Source organism: Pseudorasbora parva, chromosome 15 (genome assembly GCF_024679245.1).
Source record: "Pseudorasbora parva isolate DD20220531a chromosome 15, ASM2467924v1, whole genome shotgun sequence".
Taxonomy (NCBI): Eukaryota; Metazoa; Chordata; class Actinopteri; order Cypriniformes; family Gobionidae; genus Pseudorasbora; species Pseudorasbora parva.
The window spans coordinates 906,184-923,884 of record NC_090186.1 but is presented as its reverse complement, the minus strand read 5'-3'; the positions used below and the strand labels follow the sequence as shown (position 1 = coordinate 923,884).

Genomic DNA, 17,701 nt, shown 5'->3' with positions numbered 1-17,701 from the left:
TAGATCGGTCCGGTTGCTCATAAAGCCATCCGCAGAAGCGTTGCTTGAAACTTGATCCGTTAAGAATGCAAACACATGGTCCCCGACAAGCGCGTCAACGTCAATATTCCTTAATCAGCCGTTTCTTGGCGCGACACAGCGGATCGATGATGGCAAGCTCTTACTGTAGCTCCCTGGCTTAATAACGGATTGTATCTTTGACTGAGGATTCCCCAACTTTATTGCAGTCGTCGTTGGACATCAAACATTGCCGTCGTACATCGGGAAATCCCCCCCCCCCCCCCCCCGCAAGAGCTTTGTACAAACAAAACATCAAATTATTAAACCATAAAACAAACATACATCAAAACAAACTCAAAACATACTACATTACAAACAAACAACCTTGACACAAAGAAACGAAATCAAAACATACGGATAATAAATAAAGAAGTCAAACACCATACCTTGTTCTCCATTTAAACCAGAAACTAAAACTCCTTGCACCGTAACCGTATAATGCTACGACCTTATGCGGCTAGGCCTCGTTCCATAATGAACTGTGTGAACAACACTCAATATATCCGCATCCTTGACTCTCAACAGAATGTCAAAATAAAAGACCTTCGTTTTCTGACAAATGAAACCAAAGAAAAACTAGAAAACAAATACCAAACAAATACACAAATAAATCATTTAAAGGAATATGAAAAAAAAAATTAAAAAAATAAAGCTAACAATACAAAACAAATTATTAACACATTGTGATGACTGACCGACATCACGATGGAGAAACACCATGTGCATTTTCCCCCCACTATGCCAAACTTAATGGCTTTATCAGCTTTAAAAGTTAAATATCATTGATGCTTTTTGCAGTGCAAATTTTGTTTGGAAAGATGAACGTTTTCATCAGTTATTTTATCAATGAATCAATACAGATTCCTGCTCATTCAAAATCATATAATAGAATAATATAATAACTGTATAGGCTACCTACTGGCTACTGATAACTGTAAGCTGGTAAACACTACGAGATATTTTTGGATGCACTAGAGAGAACGATTAGTACGTGTGTGAATAAGTGCTACCTGTTTAAAATGTGCTTTCACCCGATCATATTCAGTATGAGGTAAAAAAATAAATCCCTTAAACTTTAACATCCCGCTGATGCCCATCGCCGTGATCATCTGTATCAAGCTGTTTACCGTGAGTTCTGAACACTGCACTATGCTTATTTAAATCTTTTCATTTAGGCTACATATTAGGCTACATATTTCTGCTCTTCAGTTCATGATAAAAGTTATTAAATACATACAATTGGCCGAAGAAACCTTTATTAAAATTAAGAGACAATTTGTACAAAATGAAAGAGGCTTTTTACAAAACAAACTTTATTATTAAACTAAATATAACCACTAAAATAATTTCTGACCCACTCGCATCTTTGCACTTATAGCCATAATCAGATGAAATAAAAAAATATTATAATATTTAAACATAAATTTAAAACATTGTTTAATGGCTTCAACAAGTACAGTAAACTACAGATTTATGTCATGTCTGAGCCGGATTTGAGCGAACATCATTTTACCGGTGGGTTCATGAGCGCGCGCCTGCGGATTATTGAGCTGATCACACCGGCTTGTGTCGGGCAGGGCTGGTCTCTCGGGTGCACGGGCTCGGGTAGGGTTGGTCTTGATTTTTTTTTTAGCCGATCTAAGCTCTAGTTTGAAAAAACGGAAACGAAACTAAAATATTATAATTAACCCCCGGACAATATCATCGTCCATCACAATGTTTTACTGTACACATCGTCAGCTGCTGATTTAGGTGACATCGCCCAACCCTAGTGATAAGTAACTAGTAACTATAACTACTTATTTTTTTTAAAGTAACATGCCCAACACTGCTGTCGGCTCTGACAGTGTTGCATCTTGTGCACCTGCGCAATATCATAGCCTATGATTTCCAAAACGTCTTGGTTACATATGTATCCCTCATTCCCTGAAGGAGGGAACAGAGATGTACGTCGGAACTGACCGACGAATTGGGATCTGATTTCAGAGACCAATCTACTTCGAGTGTGTTAAAAACGAGCCAATGGAGATTGGCATGCGATCCACGCATTCCACACTCTGCCCCGCAGCACGGGTATAAATAAAGAAGTGTAATGGTAGATCACCGCTTTTTTCTCCTGAGGAGCCGACTAGTGACTCGGCCTCCTAGCGGAAGCACAGCACCTGGCGACGGCTAGCCACAGCATGCTGCAGCTGAAAACGATCGTCATTAGAATAACACGCCCCTATATATTCAAGTCTCCGCCTCCTCCACGCCCTCATTTTACGCCATGGACAAACAGAAGACTGCAAAGAAGCGAAACTTCTCCGACGTGGAGATCGGGCGCGCTCAATCATCTCACTAGTCAGGGCACTGATTAGGACATAGGTCAATGGGCTGACTCCCTGATCAGTGCCCTGACTACTGAACTAGTGAGATGATTGAGACGCGCCCATCAAGAATATCACCAGGGAAGTGGGAAAAACCCTGAATTTTTTTTTTTTGGGAGTTTAAAGAGTGGGATTAAAGGCACCTACAAAAACAAAATATGGGCCCAAATAACGAGTTCTGTTAATAGTGTGGAGGTTGAGAAGCGCACTCCAGCAGTTTAAAGCTGTTTGGATGATAAATTACCATCACAATGCATTATTTTACAGCACGTTTTAAAACAATTGGCATTTAATTTCGTATCACGGCACATATATTGGGGTACAATAGTGATGATGATGTGATGTGGAGTAGCCTACCATTCATTCACATTAATAATAGCATGACAATTTGTAAGATTCTTATTATTATTATTCTTAATGACGCTTGTTATTCAGAAGAAGAATGTCGTTTTTATTGATTTTATTATTATTTAAAAGAAGAAGGTCATTTTTATTATTTTGTCAGTCTGAATTATTTTAGTCCCAGTCCGTGCGCAGCTGCTGGGCCAGGCGGGCCTGAAACGTCAGATAAAGCGCACAGGCTCGCGACTGGAGGAATACATATGCCTACAAATCAAACACTTTGGTAAAGTCACACAAATTAAACATTGACGTTCATGTTGCACAAAAATAAACACTGAATGTTGTTGTTGTGGTTTTTAACAGTGGGTCATATAGCATATATTTGTCAGTGCGTTTTGTGGTGTTAGGAATTGTTTATCTGCGCATTTTAGCTCTAAGTCAAAACGTGCGTACACCACCTCCTGAGCTGGCGTAGGATTTGAGCGTGCCGTACGCCAACGTCCAAAGTCACCAAAGTCTCAAAGTCACCGTGGTTTTGGGTGTACGCAAGGTGTACGCTGGAAATTTAGTGTGCGTACTTTTGATAAATGAAGGCCAGTGTGACTACTGGATAACCCTGGAAAAGCGTTCTCGTCTCGGGAGATGGTACGCTGCGGAGCCACGGCCTACGGAAGGCATGGTGGCAGAATACACATAATTACTAACCTAGCAGGGTAGTGAACATATGGCAGTCTCTGGGGTGGTTCCAACCTGATTCAAGGGGGGAAAGAACACACCAAGAGACGACAGAGAAAACTCTGTCAAGGGAAAGACACGGGGCTAGCCGAGTAGGATTGCTGGTACTGTAGAAGAATACACATATGGGGTTGCCATGAGGGAACCGCTACATATGGAACCCAGCCTACACACACGTTCCACAAGCATGCGCTACAGGACTAGCGTCAGACGGTTCGCAACATCAGATACCGCAGTGCAAGTGAGCTCGACAGGGTTAGCCGTTTCCGGGGAACACAACTGGAGACAATATACGCACATATCCGGCCCAGAGGGCGGGAGTGGCATTGCAAGCCGACACTTAGAACGGCACAACGAGCGCTACTGGCCACTGGGGGCGAGAAAGATACCGGCTCTACACGGAGGCTATAGAGTCTAGCGAACGTGTTGTGTCACCCAGCCCGCAGCTCCACATATGTCAGCGAGAGCCTTGAGCCAGCGCCCAGGAGAATGCTACACTCCTAGTGGAGTGTGCTCTCAACCCAAACAGGCAAGGCAAGGCCTTGGGCACGTATTCTCGGGGGCCGGGGTCTCAGGACAACATGAGTTACCAGGCCCGAATTCTATTCTAATTATTTTGCCCCTGTTTTTCTTTTATTATCGCTGTTGTTGTAGTGTATAACTGAGGAGTCAGCACGTGTATCCATCGACAGAAACATACATAAAGCATTATTTTCAAGTTACAACCCAATATTAAAGATGCGTCATCTGATGTGAGATGAACCGCAGTAAATGTGCGTGCCGGCACCTTTTACACGGGATCCTTCGGATGAGACGTTAAACCGAGGTCCTGACTCTCTGTGGTCATTAAAAATCCCATGGCACTTCTCGTAAAAAGAGTAGTGATGTAACCCCGGTGTCCTGGCCAAATTCCCTCGATTAGCCCTTACCAATCACGGCCTCCTAATAATCCCCATCCACTAAATTGGCTCTATCGTCCTCTCTCGAGCGTGGGCATCATTGTAGTGCATTTGCTCTGCACTCTGAGGGTTTGGAAATGGGGTGAGGAGCCAACGTCTCGGGGGTAACCACTGTCATCTGGCACAGTATAACAGATCAATTGTACAGTAGGCTTGAACTTTCAGAAAACATCCCATTATATGTAGTTTTTCACTAACCAAGGAGATATCCATTGCACACGGCACCTGCCTCAAGTCTGTTCTCTACACTGCTGTGCGCTACAATAAACGAGTCATGTGTTGAACCAGGCCAGCGTGCCACAACGTTTGTCAGAATCATGTTGGCTTCACTAATAACTTGCATATTTATCGAATGCACATGTTTTCGTTTCACGTAAATTAACTTTTGATATTGGCCTGTTCCAAAATAGTATAAGGAAACTGTATTCATTGCTTTGACATTTTAATAATCCCTTTCAAAACAGCAGGCATTAAGGAGCTCAGGGATGGCTGTGAAATCCCAGACATTTGATAAATTAACAGAATTATACGTTTTCACAGGAAGCTTTGTGCAGAAACAAATCGCATCCTGATAGTTGTAAACTTACCTATCGGCTAACTCCCGCTGGGAACTCCCGGTTGCCAAAAATCCTAAAACTGAAAGGGCTTGGGTTGGTACAGGGATGGAGCGGTTTCGTGCAGTTGGCCTTTGTAATGTTGGACCCAATTCAGCACAAAGATCCAAAAGCATGGCTCTAGGGAGACTAAATTGGCTTATTAGCGAGGCATCATTCTGGGCTAGGACACCTTCATGGTCTCTAAACACTCTTTCCCTCCTAAGTCTGCCATTGGCATAGTCCTCCAGCAATGCCAGCGCATCCATCATGCAATATACTACATGCAGAAGTGTCACCGTATTTATATGTTTACAGCAATCACATTCAATCCTTTACACTATGTCACCAATCAGACAATGAGTGGTAAACCCATACGCCCACCGTGAGAAATTAGAAAATTAAAATGAAGGAAAATGAATTGATGTAGTTTTATTTGATCATTTTTGGCCATTTATGTATGTAAATTGGTATTGTGAACATGTATTATGACTAGGACGCTTAATGAGGATTAAAAGTCATTTATATGATATGGTATGAGCAATGTCTCAAGTTCATTTCCTTCATCTGCCGTCAGTCCCTCGGCTCACCATCGCCACACTGCTCCATCTCCAAAATGTTCGTATGCATGGGTGAGAGTTTGTGTGCAGGTGCGCAAGTTTTGCTGTCAAGTTTCTTTTTATAAATCACAACTTATGCGTCAGAAGTGGCATAAGCTGCTTTCAGGGCTTATTCGTGCGTACGCAACGGTTATAAATGAGACCCCTGGTCCGGGAGTTCTGGTCCTGGTCCCAGCTTGTTTTCGACACATCGCCTGAGCAGAACTTTTTTCTTGTGGGTGTCCGAGAACTATTGTGTGATTGGTCAGACATTTAAAGTGGGCGTGGTTAATGCAGAGAAACACAGGTGATCTGCACCTGCTTTTCTCGTGAAGTATGGAATGTACTGGCCAGAACGAACTTTGTTCTTGTTCTTGCCCCCTCCAGAAAACCAACAAATTTCTTTGTTTTTGCAGAGTATGTTCCAAGATTAACTGGTCATCAATCACAACTCCAAGGTTCCTGGCTGTCCTGGAAGGAGTTATGGTTGATGAACCGAGCTGAATGGAGAAATTTTGATGAAGTGCTGGGTTGGTTGAGACAACAAGTAATTCTGTCTTTGCAAGATTAAGTTTAAGATGATGCTCCTTCATCCAGTCAGAAATGTCTGTCAGACAGGCAGCGATACGAACACTGACTGTAGGATCATCTGGTTGAAATGAGAAGTAGAGTTGAGTGTCATCAGCATAGCAGTGATAGGAGAAGCCGTGTTTCTGAATGACAGAACCTAATGATGACATGTAGATGGAGAAGAGAAGTGGTCCAAGGACTGAGCCCTGTGGAACCCCAGTAGCTAGATGATGTGACTTAGACACTTCACCTCTCCATGACACCCTGTAGGACCTACCAGAGAGGTAAGACCTGAACCACTGGAGAGCAGATCCTGAGATCCCCGTCTTCTTAAGTGTTGACAGGAGGATCTGGTGGTTAACTGTGTCAAAAGCAGCAGACAGATCCAGCAGAATGAGCACTGAGGATTTGGAAGCTGCTTTTGCCAGTCTCAGTGCCTCAGTTACCGAGAGCAAGGCAGTCTCAGTCGAATGGCAGCTTTTGAAGCCGGATTGGTTGTTGTCTAGGAGGTTATTCTGTTCAAGAAACATAGAGATTTGATTGAACACAACTCGCTCAAGGGTCTTTTCAATGAAAGGCAGAAGGGATACCGGTCTGTAGTTTATAAAAGTGCTGGATTCAGAGAGGGTTTCTTAAGCAGTGGGGTTACCCGAGCCTGCTTAAATGCTGTGGGAAAGGTTCCCGTGTGAAGAGAAGTGTTGACAATGTGAGTGAGTGAAGGAGTGATTGAAGAAGAAATGGCCTGAAGGAGGGGAGAGGGTTTAGGATCAAGCGGACAGGTAGTAGGGTGATTGGAAAGGATGATTGAATGAATGTTACCAGATTATTGGTTGATTTCTCAAATATTACATGGCTGTATTTTTAATGCTAACAGTCAAAAATAAAAATAAATATTGAAATATGTTTTGGTGATATGTTTATTTCTTCTTACTGAGAATCATCCATAAAAGAGTTAGCTACATTTTTAATTTGCAGGGTATAAGGTGGACTAACATTCACAGCGTAATACTCACTACTCACTACTCTTGAGTACTTTTAAAAGGGCTACTTGTTACTCCTACTTTGAGTAACAGTACTTCTACTTGAGTATGCTTTTTCAGTACTCTTTCCACTACTGGATATATGGCGGGAGCGTGGAGTCAAGTCAACTTTACTTATAGCGCTTTTACAATGCCGATTGTTTCAAAGCAGCTTCACAGTGTTTAACAGGACAATTTTGCAACAACATTTGATTTGTCTGTACAGTGGTTCTGGAGAAAACGGTGATGTTATCAGCTTATTTTAATTTATCATATAGCGACAATTAGGGTTGCAACAGTATACCGGTATGGCGGTTTATTGTGAAATTGACATGTACGATTATCATACCGTGAGCATTTGCTTATACACGGTTTTGGAGAAAAAATGAAAAGAGATCTCGCCTGCGCACTGCGCATATGCAACGTCATTATATGTCACTGCTTAGACTCCACTCTATGTACAACTGAGAAAATGTCAGAGCCAGAGGCTACAAATTCTAATCTCTATCCCCTGACCAGAAATTTTTTTTACAATCTGCAGTATTGGAATACTTTGAGTATTCGAAAAATGACTGCAGGGTTGTCCTTAACCCTCTAGGCGCCATGGTCGAGTTTACTCGACAAGATGCGTCACTGAATAAAACGGCCAATTTTGTCAAATAGGGTGTCAAATTTCATTTAACCTCCCCTCCTCTAGATGGTAGACGTGTCGTGCTTCATCCCTGACTCATACAAACATCATGATTCTATACAAAATCTACGAGCAAGAGCGCATTGAATCAGTGCAAACAAAAGCGGAGCTGGTGTGTGAGTGAGGCGTTTTATCAGAGAATTGTCAACGTCAGAGAGTATTTGCATTAGATTACTATTATTATTTTCTAATGGCATCAATAAAGCTTACCCGCGGTGAAGTGTTGGGTCTTCTATTCGCGGACCCTGATTCTGAAGGAGATTTTATGAGATGATGGTGATTCTGAAAGTGAAACTAACCCTAACGTTACACTAAGCACAAATGGTGGATCATTTGCCCAATGTCAGTGGTGGGAACAATGTTTCCCGGGTCGGAGTGTTCATCGCAAAGTTAGCAGGTGTGTTAGTGTTGGGAACGAGGCGGCCGCGCTCACTCACCGCGCGCCTCTCTGTGATCGTGGTGACAGTATTGTGGTGGAGACTTTATCTAATGCCACTGGGTATGTTGGAAGAGGTCAAAGTATTCATAGGGCAGTTCGGAGGCAACGTGGAGGCAGGATGGGGAGTCAAAATGACAATGACAGAGGTCATGGCTGTGCACACTCGGCGGCCACGCGGCAGATCTGCTCATAGGAGCAGACGCGCTGTGACACGGGGCAGAGGGGCTATTATGCATAATATATAATATATATGTGCCCCATATATGGAATCAGAGTGCCTGCTGTATGTAGTAAATGGAAAATCTCTACAACAAAAGGCAAACCGCTACATGCATTCGGTTTGTTTCTACCATTTATTAGTGGACATGTGGCTTTTCATGAAAATTCTGTAATCCAAGATTGTCACCCCGTTATGACGTCATAATATGCTAAATAATACGTCAAAATTGAACGTTTTAGGGAAAAACCTCTGGCGCCTAAAGGGTTAAAGAGGATTATCCAGTTTGCACGAAGAGTGGCTGCAAAAGCAGGAAATACGTCGAACATGTTCTCCCATATTCATGAACACCATCACGCTCTTATTTATGTAATGCTTTTAAACCATCTAAGCTGTATGTCAATGTCCTGACACACACACACACACACACACACACACGACAGAAGAGAACGCGCTGTAGCCTATGTCAGTGTCCTGAGACACACACACACACACACACACACACAAGACAAGACAGAAGAGAACGCGCTGTAGCCTATGTCAGTGTCCTGAGACACACACACACACACTCACACACAGACACAAGACAGAAGAAAACGCGCTTTATGTCGATATCCTGACACACAAACACACACACACACACAAGACAGAGGAGAACGCGCTGTATGTCGATGTCCTATCTGCGCTTCAATCAGATCCCTAGTTGCGCCAGTCTCGTGCACTCATCGAGTTCTCTTTCGCTCTTGAACAAACAATAACAGCAACACAGGGAATGGACTGCTGCCAAAATGTCAGTTTAGTTGAGTATTCTCATAATAGGAGTCTTAAAATAGTTAAATAACGTCTTAAATAAACGTAAGAAAATGAGATGCCCGTGTCTGCGCGTTAGATCCGCATCATGTTCGGCGGCGGACGATTTTAAACACTGATGAACAAAGAAATAACGGGAACAGAGAAAAGATGATTATTCTATATTTAATGTATTATTTATGCAGTTAAGAAAGCTGTTTGATTTGAAGAAAGGCATCCGTCAGGATCGCTGCAAACCAATCTGCTGGACGAATGCATTCAAAAAGGCGTTTTGCTATAAACATCCTGAACGGAAGCCTATGACGGTATCGGTTCTGGACGTGCAGGTCCAGGATCGGTCGTAAACCACCGGTTTTCTTGGGTACAGTAAAGTAAGGGCTGTAGAAGCCGGACTTCATTTGGAGAGAAAGGCTCGATCGCACCCTTCGCCAGCAGTGTGGCAATCTCCACACGCATGACGGACATTGGGCTCCACCATTGTACAAGCACATATTATTAATAATATTACATGTTTTGTATTTTGAAAATGGACATTTGACAGTAGCAGTAGCTTGAGTTGGAATGCAGATATAAATTTATGTTCATTAACACAAATAGAAACATCTGTAAAATGTTAAATCTCATTTTAAAAGGATAGGGCCTAAAATGTAAATATTCTTACTGAGATAGAACTCTAATTAGCCATTTGTCTTCCATAGTGTTACATTTAGTTTGTGATAACATTAACCACAGGCAAAACCACGCATGGAACTTCACTACCATTGTAAAAAATAACAATATTGTTAATATGGTATCTAGAATCGCTTGAAAGTAATTAATCTATAAACAGCAATAGACAAGTTGCAGGCCATTTGAAGTTCATCCCGTGAAGAAAAATAATGAAGAAAGAACGAAAAGGTGAACAAAAAATGAACATACAGTACACAACAGTATATACAAGCAAGAGATTGTTGTTAGTCACCATTTTACTTGTTACCAATGTTAAATATATGTATTGAGCAAAATCAAAACAACATTGGCGTCAATGTTCAGGCCTTCCCGCTTAAGTCTCTCCAGTGCTGGAAATATGATCTAATATTAATGTGCATCATAAAGCTCTTTCCTGATCATAACCCTTCTTTTTCTGGTGATATTCCTCTGAACTTTTGTCTATTGTAATATCTCTCAGCCATCTCTCTTTCTATAGTCTTTCTTTAATTCTTCCTCTTCGTCGCTCTCTCTCCTCCATTAGTTGACAGACCCCTTACTGTTGATTGGCTCACTGTCTCTCCTCCCCCATCATGAGTGGACACGCCCCCTGCTGCTGATTGGTTACAAGTGTGTTATGGTGCTTGGTCCGATCCACTTTCAAAAGTGTTTCTCAAACAGAACTGTGCAGCTTTAATGAACTTGAATGATGAAATGATTACATTTTCTTTTAAATTATAAAAGTATTACATTTTTTTCATTTTTCATTCAGGCTAGAATGTTAAAAAAATATTTTGTTCCAGATTCCTGAGGACAGACAACTGGCCACTTCCTTTACATTCGTTTATTGTTATTTCATTATTGTTTTAATGTTATATTATTTAATCTTTTCTAGTCTCGCTGGCTGTAATCTCACTGATCAGTGTTGTGAGAGTTTGTCATCAGCTCTTCAATCCTCAAACTGTGCCCTGAGAGAGCTGGACCTGAGTAACAATGACCTGCAGGATACAGGGGTGAAGCTGGTCTCTGATGGGCTGAAGAGTCCAAACTGTCAGCTGCAGATTCTGAGGTATTTAAGAACATATGAGAGATCATTTATAGTTTAGTTTAGTTTATTTATTTATTTAACAGGGACCATACACAACCCAAATGTTGTGCCAGAGTTAGCTAAAATAGCTAATTTGCATCTGCGGTCCCTATAGTCCAATGGTCATAATGTTTCTGTGTGTTTGTAGATGATCTGACTGTTGATGTGTGTGTTCTTCTCTCTTTCAGTCAATCTTTTTTACATGATAATCATAATTGAATTGAATCATGAGACATGTGCCGATTTACACCGCTATTAAGCACAAAATTACCTCAATATTTTATGGGATTTCGTTGATAAACTATAATTGTATGATATTTAACTGAGTGTGTTTTTTGGTCTGTTGTCTTGTCTGGTTTCAAACTGTCATGGAGAGCCGACTCCTGAAGATTTTCATGTTCTTCATATTCTGTCAATCAATTGTTTTGTTTTTTTAATTAAAAATAACTAATTAAGCAAGCACACATTTTTGCGTGGTTAATCACAATTAAACACATTAAGGCCTGGATTCACAGACAGAGCTTAGATTAAGCCCTTCCCTTTCCCCTACCCCTTCGTTTTGCACATTCACGTGAAGGGGTAGGGGTGTCTCGATTCTCTTTTGGCTGAAGTGGTAGGGGTAAGGGGAAGGGCCAGAAAGCACTTCAAACTAATATTTTTTTGGGACCACACTATTAAGCAAAGGGGTATGATGAATTTCCCTGCATACACGACTATCTACTACTAGAATGCATGTAGTGATGTTGCAACTCGGGATCGATCCCTTATTTGTTGCTTGGATGCCAGTTTCTCCGTTGACAACTGTTTGAGTGATATGAACTAATAATTAATAAATTAATAATACAGTTAAATCCTTTATCCTTCATAATGCAGGTGATATTTATATCATGTTTCGTCGCCAGCAACCATTTCACTCAGGTGACCAAGAGCATTTACAGATGTCTGGTTGCTTATTTTCTTTTTTCCTAAAGAATAAACAGCCTGCTTTAAATAGAAACAATTCCCGCCACAAAAACTGGACCAAACCATTAACAATTCTATCTTGGTGGTACATAAATTCACATGACCTGAAAAATACAAATAAAATAGAAATGTACTAAATCTTAAGTTTTAAACCACATAGTGACACATACAAATGTACCAGTTTCAAAAGAGCTTAATTGCAGTAAAGAAAAAAACAAAAACAACAAATATCAGATTTATAACCCAACTCCTCATAGGTAGAATTTATATAAAGGGGCTCACTAGGGGCTGTAGTGAGACCCATACAGTCAACCACAAAGAAGAGATAACAGTAAGACAATGCTAACGTGTTCACAGCTTCATGTGAAATAAAAGGAACTTTACAACACAAAAATGGTATGTGGAGTGGTTATTTTGACAGATGTAATAATCCATTTCTTACACAGCTAAATGGTAGCTGTAACTCATAGATGGTGTAGCATTTATTTACTCTGCAGTGCTATCTATTTTACCTCTTAACGTTCACAAGGATGTGGATGTGCTGAAGCTCTCTTTGCTAAAATCAGCTCAATTACTATCAGATGTAAGTAATTACCTTGACAAACTATACATCATTAAAAAGATCTAAGACTAAAGTTAAATTTTTTTACCCCTGTTTAATTCTCAAAGTCTTAAAGTGACCGTGATGTGTTAATATGTGCTAGGATTATGAATATGATCACGGGCGTCGCTACCTTTTGATTGTAATATGCGCGTCATTTGCTCCCATTCATAAAAAACTCCTCTGTGGTCGTCATGAATACTCTCGACAAAACAACATCTCTCAGGGCTTTTACTTCAAATGTGTGCAGATGTGGAGACATATTAATAGATTCTCACATGTTTGAGTCAAATTTCTATACAGAGAAGTATTATTTATTCAATCTTTATTCAAATCCAGTCAGATTTTTTGACCTGAAGCAACATGGGACCACAGATTGTTAGATAAAACACTCGACTTATAAAGTATAAAGTCATATGAAGTACGTTTTGAATAAAATAAATTGTTGGTTTGCTGGTTTGCTAAGCTAACATGCTAGCGTGCCCTAGATGCACCTGCCACTGAGCAAATACTTTATTTTTATAAACATTTTCTAAATGTAAAACTACTGAAATGCTTATTTGGACGAAATGCATTTGATAGAGTTTCAGTGAGGGTAAAGTGAGAGGTTTGATTTGGAAATGAGGTTTGAATAGTTTAAAATAAAAACAGTTTAAATAGAGAGTCGTTAGTAATTAAAATGCACACAAAAGAAAAATAATTAGAGCCATAACCAGTCCGCAGAAGTGTGAATGTGTGCCGGGGAGACAAACTGAATGGGGCAGTTTGCACCTCTAAACAATAGAGGCAATAGACTGAATGAAAGCTGAGAAGACATGGCAATAAACATCAGTTGATATTTTAGAGATATCTCAAAATAATATCACATGAAACGATCTTGTAAAACATTTAATAAAATTTAGAGTTTTAGACTTTTTATCGTCTTCAGATCTGAAATATAACATGGTCAGACTTGTGGCTTTAGCTGTAGTGCATTTCTAGATTCCTTTTGTAATATCTCTGTAATAAGGCCAACTTAAATTTTATTTTCATAAAGATATTTAATACAAATACATTTCTAATAACTTTACTTTGTAATAAAAACTTTGAAGCTTATTATAGCTATTTTTGATTATAAAAATATTATAATTTTGACTTTACAGTAAACTGCCATGTGTCTGCTTTCAAATGAGACCATAATTATGCTTTTAGTGCAAAGGATTCACAAACTGTATTTGTTTTAGTCTGAGTATGCATTTCTTAGGATTTTTCCAAAAGTTGGGATTCAGTTTAACAGGTTAACCGATGCACACAATCAAATAAATGCATATCTGCACCAGTGCCATTAAAGGCATCTTGTGTATACATCAGTTCTGAACAATAGCCATTTATAAAATATATGAACGATGACCCATAGTAAACATAAGGCATTTTTACCTAAAGTCATAATATTAGAAACTCATAGTCCAATGGCAGAAATGTCTGCCGCTAAAGAGAGTAATCCGTGGCATTACATAAGTGCTACTGACTTCTTGATGAAATGTGTAAGGCTGGAAAAAAATAGCAGATGCCGAAATGTATAATCAAGGAACAAGGACTCTGAGAAAACAAAGGAAATTAACATCTGAACTCATTTATACATTAGTGTCTCCGTCGTTGACGACATATCACACTGAGCGAATCATCTATGAATGACACTAATTTAATGCCTTTCCTTTCACCTGAAACTTCCCCCAAACTCCTGCTCCCCCTCATATTGAGATCACCTGAAATGCACCAGAAATCTCTTCGTTACAATGTCAATCCTCACTATACAGTATTTTATGTGTTTGATATCATTTGAAATGTCTCAGTGCGACTGGTACAAATGTCTTATCTCCACAGAATTAAACTAGAACATCATAAATGTTTTAAGAGTTTAAAGATATCTTGCCTTTGTGTTTGGTGGGTGTGGCTTTCAGCCATTTGGCCTTTCATACACACAAGTCTATAGGACTTGATTAATGCACATTCCCATTGTGAACTGTTTACATTTGAAAGAGTTTATAAATCTGGTCTGGGTAATTAAAGGGTCATGAAACCCCAAAACACTTTTTTTGAGATGTAAACAGACATGTATAGGCTGCACATCATTGAAAACACTAAGGGTACTCATTAATGGTATTTATATGTGAAAATAGTTATTTTTGCATTTTTCAGAGCGATTTCTGGCTTCCGGTTTGAAAAGCTTAGTCGGAGCAACGTCACAAATGCTGACGTCAGCTCTGGCTTTTCGGCCCAAGTATGGGCTGCTGGGCACATGCTGACGTCGACCGCTCCAAGCGATTCTCGATATATTCATGACATAAAGCTCATTCAGTCCAATCCCTGCGCTGTAGTATGCATACAAGATAATTTAGTTAATATGCATGAGACAGTCACTTCTGTCAGGCTCGTCTTCCATCATTATTGTAGAGATATGGTGGGGAAGTTTTGGAAGCAGCGTGCGGAAAAGTCACGGAGGAAAGCTAGGTGTTGTGCTGATACGAAGTAACGTAAAGGGTGCCGAGCGAGCTGTAACCGGCGCCGTCTGTGGAAGCCTTTGCTACAAAGGCTCGGTAAAGTAAAATTAAGTTGAGCAATCGCACTCCGAACCTGCAAGCGTTGACTATCTAATTTATGTCAGGAGTGCAAAATAACCAATTTGTAATCTGTAGGCTAATGAACAAAAGCCACGTCCTCTCCGTTTTATTTGTGGTCACAGCCATGCACTAAACCTCATGTGTTCGGTCTCTTAGTGAAACAGTGTGCATATTTGGACAGATATAGCTTTAGCTGCTGAGTGACCGCGCAGATCGTCACGGCAACCCAGCGCGCGTCACTCTGTGCTTCAGATGCGCGGTCGAGACTATGAAGCCTCAAACCCCTTCGCTTTTACCCCGATCTAGAATTACACATCTCTGACGCATCCATAGACTGTAGGTCGCATCGCATGTTGGGTGGTTCACGTTCTCTTATCACGTCGGCGCGTTGTTCATCTTGCCAAACAGCGTGCATATTTTGGACAAATATAGTTTTATCACATTTGCAAAATATTTCGTCATGCAGAATAACATTTATTTTCATTTCTTACTGAATTATGCTGGTTTGAAGAGCTGAATGATTTGCGATCTCTGCTGCACGCCACTCATTGCTCTCTCATTCGCTGTACTCATCCCTCATTTAATCTCACTGTTGTAAACAATGCCAACGTGAACCAAGAACATGTCTCAGAACCGCTGTAACTGCTGCTGTTGGTATCGCTAATCTTAATGCACCTACTGACACTCCCCTATTTATGCAAACCATTCCCTCTTTCCACACAATACCATCCCACCTTTTCACAGTTGACCACTCCCCTTTTAACAAGCCTTTTCAAATCGAAGGTGTGTAAAAACACAGCTGCAGCATGACCCTTTTTTAAGAAATGTTGCAAGGAGCTCAGGGCTCGATTCTGTAGTCAGGTCAGCCCGTAATGCTGGGTGTTTCAAGATAGCTAGCATTATGTCATTCTCAGAAGTCAGGTGTATATTTTATTTTTCTTCAGAGTATTTGATGTTATATGGATTAGGCTACCTTTGAATTGATTATGTAATTGGCATTATACATTTACCTGACTGTTAATAAATTGTTACACTTTGATTTATTCTGACTTGCTCTTGAATTATTCAGGTTACGAATGGCATAATTTTAACAAAGGGTTAAACAAAATGTATAGTTAGTGGCAGATTTGACCCATCCCATTTGCTCACAACTCTTTATGTTCATTGAAACTCATGTAAGGGTGCATTCACACTTGTCATGTTTGGTTTGATTAAAACTAACCGTGGTGCGATTGCTCGGTTAGTGCAGTTAATCTGAACATATGTGAACGCTGCCATCCGAACCCTGGGGCGCACACCAAACAAGCAGACCGAGGCCGCTCAAAAGTTGGGTGTTGGTCCGCTTCCAAACGAAGTCTGGTGCGGTTCGATTGATATATGTGTATGCTTTTGTGAGACATATAAAGAGAACTAGATAGATGATGAGGCTGTTTTGATCCATCTGTAGGTTGTCTGGCTGTATGGTGACAGAGGAAGGCTGTGGTTTTCTGTCTTCAGCTCTGAGTTCAAACCCCTCACACCTGAGAGAGCTGGATCTGAGCTACAATCACCCAGGAGATTCAGGAGTCAAGCTGCTCTCTGACAAACTGGAGGATCCAAACTGCTCACTGCAGAGACTCAAGTGTGTCAAACACTGATACAGATATAGTTAATGTGTGTGTGCATGATGCATATGTACATTGATGTGTGTTTGTGTGTTTATAGTGTTGATCATGGAGGGGAGATCAGGATCACAGCAGGACCACGAAAGTGTATGTCTACAAACACACACACACACACACACACACACACACACACACACACACACACATACACATACACATACACACACACACACACACACACAAATACACTTAAACAAACACACACACACACACAAGTTGGATTTTTGTATCTTCGTGGGGACTTGCCATATACTTCTATCTAACATATTTTCTGTCCCCTAAGCCCATACCCCTAAACCTTCCAATCACAGAAATGTTTCTCCATTTCTACAATTTTAAAGGTCCCATGGCATGGATTTTTTAAAATTATTTTATAATGATTCCTGAGGTGTACTTATATTGTTAGTATGGTTTTTACATTAAAGAGGGGGTGAAACACTCAGTTTCAGTCAATCTCATGTCAATCTTGAGTACCTATAGAGTAGTATTGCATCCTTCATATCTCCGAAAAGTCTTTAGTTTTATTATATTTATAAAAGAAATAAGGGCTGTACCGAGTCTTTCCGGAGAAAACCGAGCGCCTGGAGGCGTATCGTGTGGGTGGAGCTAAAGAATGACGAGGAGTATCGTGTGGGCGGAGCTAAAGAATGACAATCGCGAACAAAGCGGTGACGTCCTCAAGCGTGGAGATACCCA

At 40.5% G+C, this 17,701-nt stretch overlaps 1 pseudogene; it reads left to right on the top strand.

The window, feature by feature from the left end:
- Positions 1–17,701, top strand: part of LOC137041798 (NLR family CARD domain-containing protein 3-like) — a 54,885-nt pseudogene that overhangs the window by 15,208 nt on the left and 21,976 nt on the right.